The sequence below is a fragment of the Oncorhynchus tshawytscha genome, linkage group LG11 (assembly GCF_018296145.1).
Source record: "Oncorhynchus tshawytscha isolate Ot180627B linkage group LG11, Otsh_v2.0, whole genome shotgun sequence".
Taxonomy (NCBI): domain Eukaryota; kingdom Metazoa; phylum Chordata; class Actinopteri; order Salmoniformes; family Salmonidae; genus Oncorhynchus; species Oncorhynchus tshawytscha.
In genome coordinates this window covers 37,226,331-37,232,046 of record NC_056439.1, presented here as the reverse complement: position 1 = coordinate 37,232,046, position 5,716 = coordinate 37,226,331, and positions in this window count along the sequence as shown.

Here is a 5,716-nt window from a genome sequence, read left to right as displayed (position 1 = left end):
CACTACTACCTATTGAAGCTGATGCCTCTCAATAGATGCTTCCTCCTACTCCCCTACTTATCGTCAAGTACCTCCAAACTACGAGTGCCATATGAAAACAGTGCACAGGGCCAAGGTGGGAGGGGAAGTCAGAGGACCTACCACAATCCCATGTGTTACAACACACACACACACACACACACACACACACACACACACACACACACACACACACACACACACACACACACACACACACACACTCCTCCATTGAGTTTCAAACCAGTCTCTCCTCGGCGGGCAATCTGTTAAATCGCTGCGACTGACAGAGGCAGACGAGGCATAATAACATGTCACACAATGAAACGTAGGAGAGAGAGGGGGGCAACTGTTCCTCCCTGTCAGCCAAGACGACCTGTGCCAATTCAGATTTAATAAGTGTACCGGAATATCCAATTATGTTTGCTTTTGAAAATTGATTCATACGTCTTTAGTGGCAATTTTCATATTAGCCTCTTTCAAATAAACATCTATTAGGTTTATGTATCCCATCCTGTGGTGTTGCAGCACAGCCCCAGCTAAAATACATGTGTGTCAGTTAGTCAATAACGAGGAGCCCGAGACGACGGACAGATTAGAATGCTAATCTCTTTTCATCAACTCTGAATGCGGACTGAATTGTAGGTCAATATCTGACAATGCTAGAGAGCTGAGCAGGTGTTTGGAGAGTATGGATCTGCAGTGCTCACAGAGCCAGTGGCCCTCTTTGGGGGCTCGCCGAGGCCAATTTCAAAACCGTCAAAACTGCATTACGGCAAACCTTCCCGGACAAAACATCATACCTTACACTGTGTTCCAGTCTCCTCCTCAACCCTCCTCTTCATCCCTCCCTCTCTTCCTCCACCTCCTTGTTCTCTCCATTCTGAGACTCCAGACATGTCATCCTTCCTGATAGTAGCCTCATGGTGTGAGTTATCTGTGAAGGCTTAGGACATGCTGTTGCCTATTGAGAGACGTGCAAAGGTATTCTGTTGGTATTATTTACAATAGAATACCGGGCTGTTATCTACTGAAAGCCTGCAATCACTTCCTGCAAGCGCTCTGAGGCTCTGAGACAAGATAGAAGAAAAATTCCTAATCTGGTTGTAAATTAAAGAGCACAAATATGGGGAGATGAAGTAGAGAAATGAAGGCATCCCTCTTTCAATGGGCCATCTGTTTACAGACATTCTCAAGGTGGTTCATTATTGATTCTACAAAACCCACACATCGACAACTAAATGTCCCACCTCAGATAAAGAGCTGCAACACAATTTCAAACTTATTCAGGCTGAATGTGTGTGTGCGTGTGTGTTTTCTTTATCCCATTTATTTTTTAACAGAACCAAATGTAAAGGTTTTATCTGTGGAATGGGAGTGGAGCTTGGGCAGCAGCTAGAAGACAAACAGGCTGTGGGCAGACTAGGCAGACTGACACACTGTTTGTGTTTGAGCTTAGAGCCCTGTTCAAACTCCAAAATCACACCAAACAGTGGATAAAACAACATTCCCTCTCGAGTGGTGCCACACGCGAGCGAGAGGAGTGTGTCCTGTGTGTGTGTGTAGGACTGGGCTGAGGCTGGGTTTTGGGTAGCCATGGGCTGAAGGCAGCGAGGTGCTCATATGGAGAGCCTTGTCCAGTCTGTCAGAGGGCCCTCTTGGCTACTCTCCTCTCACACAATGACTATGTGAAGGGGCTCACTCCAAACAGGACTCTGGCTGCTTCTAGGCTGGAGCAACACTCTGCTGCGGCCCCTCTAGGAGTAAGCCTATCTCAAAACAGAGCAGACTACTCTCCTCAGGCCGGCTGGCCCTACCTACCCCCAGGAAAGGCCATAGCTGACCTTATCTGATCACACGGTCTGATGTCCATCAATATGTACTGATATAGCTACAGAAACAGGCTCTTGAAGGAAGTTTTTTTTAAATCACAAAATCTATAAAGTGTTTATTTATGCCGACTAACAAAATTGTTAAAATTAAACTAAATATTTAGTAGTATTTACTAACTAAAATGAATTGATCTTGACTGCTATTACAATAAAATGATTGAAACAGTCACACAGCTTGTTTCATGAAGATGAATACGTGAATTTAGTTCAGAAATATAAATTAGGCTGAATGAAAGATTTGAAATCCATTTTCACTGAGCTGAATAAAAATCCATTTCCCGCTGACTATCTCTTTGAATGGAGCACTTTATTCGTGTACGCATCTGTGATGTCATTGTGACCATTTTTATTCTTGCCTGCAAAGTTGTGAGCTCAACCCTTTGCTTTTATTTACATGGTAGTCTTTCTCCTGCACTGCGGGAGTGCCTAGCGAGCTGTAGATAGGTCCTTTTAGACCCTTACAATAGGGCTGCTTCAGCAGCTTCTTGTTGCCGTAACTACCTCTTTCTTCTTCACATTGCAAATGTCTTTGGTTAAAACCTGGTGGCCTTGATGGACAAGGTTCTATGGAATCAATCGACTGCTTCCCGCAGAAGATTTTAACATGCTTTAATGTTGGCCTTGACAAGTTGTTCTTTTGAGATATAAACCCCATGCGACAAGCATCTGAGATCCAAGTTCCTATTCTATTTTCTCTCTTTGTGTAAAGTGGATTTCAGAGAGGCCTCACTGTGGGTGAAAATATAGCACAGACACAGGGGCTATGCTGAAGGCTGTTGTCATCTGTGGTAAGCTTGTTGGGGGCAGTATGTACATATTTGTAATTCTTGAAATAATTGAATTATACCAATATTCATATTTTTAAATGACATATGCTAGTGAAGACACGTAATTACTGAAAATAAAAATACATTGTATTTTCTGAAGGTCTTATTTAATCAAGGCAAACATTTAATTCTAATGTTTCTGGTTTTAAATAATAATCAAAGGACTGAGATCTGCACAAAATAAATGAGATGCAACAATGATGCCAAAATATTTGTTTATGAATCCTGAGTTGTTTATTAAGTTAACTAATGTATAAACATATAACAAATACACATGTAAATGATTTTGTCCCATTTGTGGCAGTGACCATTGTAAGAGAAACAACGATTACACAATACTGCATACTGGATGTGCAAAGCAGTGAAAGTGTCTCCACAACCTCTACCTCCTTTAGTAAAACAGCAACAGCTGCTTTGAGTTTTTATAGCCGACAACATATGTCCCTTCTTTGGTGACAAAGCTGTCCACAGCTTCCATGCTGTTCTCTTTCCCTAGTCCAAACATACATCTTTAGATACCTGTCAGCCTTTATTATGCTGTCTTCTGTCGCCAGAGATAAGGCAAGTTAAAGTTTAATGAAATGCAGCCTGGCTACAGAGGCCCGCCTTTCATAATTTGTCACAGGCTGTGAGGTAGAAGCCCACAGCTATGTAAACATGGAGTCCAGTGTTAACAGTCATTAGTTCTATATGTCGGCACATGGACGGTGCAGCAGAAATGTCATGCTGCAGCCATTTTTCTGTTGCTCCCACAGGACCCACAGACACCGTACTGTAGACACCAAGCTTGATGGAAAAGCACATAATGTACAGAGTACTATAACAGTTTTGCAGCAAATCACAATTATTGTACAGCCCGATAAAATAAATCTAAATGCATTGGCTAATTGAGTAATTATGCATGTACTGTATGAACTACACATTGACACATTCAGCCCAAAGCAGGAGGTTTCAAAAAAGACTTAGTAATGGCCAAAGTTCCAGAGCAAGTCTTTAAGGTGTGATGATTACTGTGAGAGCAGTGCCCTACAGTCAGTGACCCACCTGGTACTTTGGGGAGGGTAGAGGTTGGGTGCAGGGTACAGCAGCCCATACAGCTGTGGCCCGAGGGGAGATGATGACATTGACTGTCTCAAGCATACGGGTCACAACCCTACTTATACACACAGTACTATAACCAGTCTGATATTGGGTTAGGCTACGGCTGGCCATGGTGCCTGCAGCTACAGTGGTCAAGGAGCTCCAGTGAACATCCACTGAACCTTTCATACTGTTTGACTGACAGGTCCTACCACCAACCCCCCTCTCAGCTCAGTGTAGCGGGTAAGAGGAGATCTGTATCTCTGACCATCCTTACTGGAGCAGTGTCTATCAAATAACAACAGTAGCCTTTTAATAAGAGCTCTTGGCTTTGTGTGTGAGTAAGTTGCCTACTCTATTGTCTTGTTGCAACCCTCTCCATGGTTTTGGTAGGGAATCATACAGCATCATGACCATCAATAGAAACTGGCCATACTATCAGAAATTCAAATTGACATAAATTATGATGTATCAGATGTGTTCTATAGATCATTTGACAAAAACGTAACTGCATATGGTGGCGTGACAAGATTTCAGGGGATGGTCCATCTCTCTTCAGTGGTTTGTTCTCCTTAAGTGATAATGCCTGAGAAGCCGGTGTTTGGAGGATATATTGGCATGGGTGTTGTTATTTTGATTAATTTATTCATACTATTTCATCGTCCACAATATATTCCTGACACAAATCTAGGGTTGCTACCCAAGCCGGCTGGTCGTTCGTTCTATCGGTTTGGTTGCCAGAGACGCAACCCAGTCGTTCAGTCTTTTTGTTCTGTATCTATGGTCGTTCTTTATAAATGTTCCATTGCCATACTGGCTGGCAACCTTCTTATCCCTTGCTAGCCAGCCAGCCAACTATGTCTAACTTACAGTCACATACAACAGTGCAGCCAGAATAACAACAGTAGCTGCATTTGCATTTGTTTAAGCTGATTTCCAGAGCCATTTATTTGGATACATCCATAACAATGAGCTAATGAGGCACGATTTCACCTGGCATAGAAAATGTGCTCACCATTCAGGACACTGTTGTTCAGAGGAGTTAGCCAACAACACAGCTACAGTAACACAATCACTTCAAACTGAAGCTGGAAAGACTGCAAACTAGCTGCACTTCATTAAATGTTAAGTTTTTTCAATTGACATTCCTTTGTATATATCCATAAAAATTATGCCAACTGATTCATGATTTCGCCTGGCTGAGAAACACTGCCTGCTTGTCTGTCTCGTCACGACTCTCGACACATTCATTACTATTGGACAGCTGGAGATCGAATTTGAATATTGAAACAATGTTGCAAATGTCAGAGAGACAGACAACAAGGTTTATATAAATCTCCACTTTTGAAAAATAAATTTTAGTCTAAAAGAAATGTGAGATAATGTCTAGATGCTTTTTATAACGGAGATCAAGTTTATAAATTGCTTGGCTGGGCTGATGAGACAGTGGATTGCGCAGTCAGATGGAACAGAGTAAGTAAGCATTTTAACGTCATAGATTCAGCCCATGGTAACTTGTGGAAGAGACACTGGCTGAAATGCGGTTTTAACCCATCAGCATTCAGGATTAGACCCAATTGTTGTTTAAACTAGACTAAACTCTAGGAAGAAGCTCATTCTGGCACTTCAATTTTGAGCTTCAATTTAGCAGTCTGCAGTCTAGCTGAGAACACCAGTCTGCAGTCTAGCTGAGAACACCAGTCTGCAGTCTAGCTGAGAACACCAGTCTACAGTCTAGCTGAGAACACCAGTCTACAGTCTAGCTGAGAATGCCAGTCTGCAGTCTAGCTGAGAACACCAGTCTACAGTCTAGCTGAGAACACCAGTCTACAGTCTAGCTGAGAACACCAGTCTGCAGTCTAGCTGAGAATGCCAGTCTGCAGTCTAGCTGAGAACACC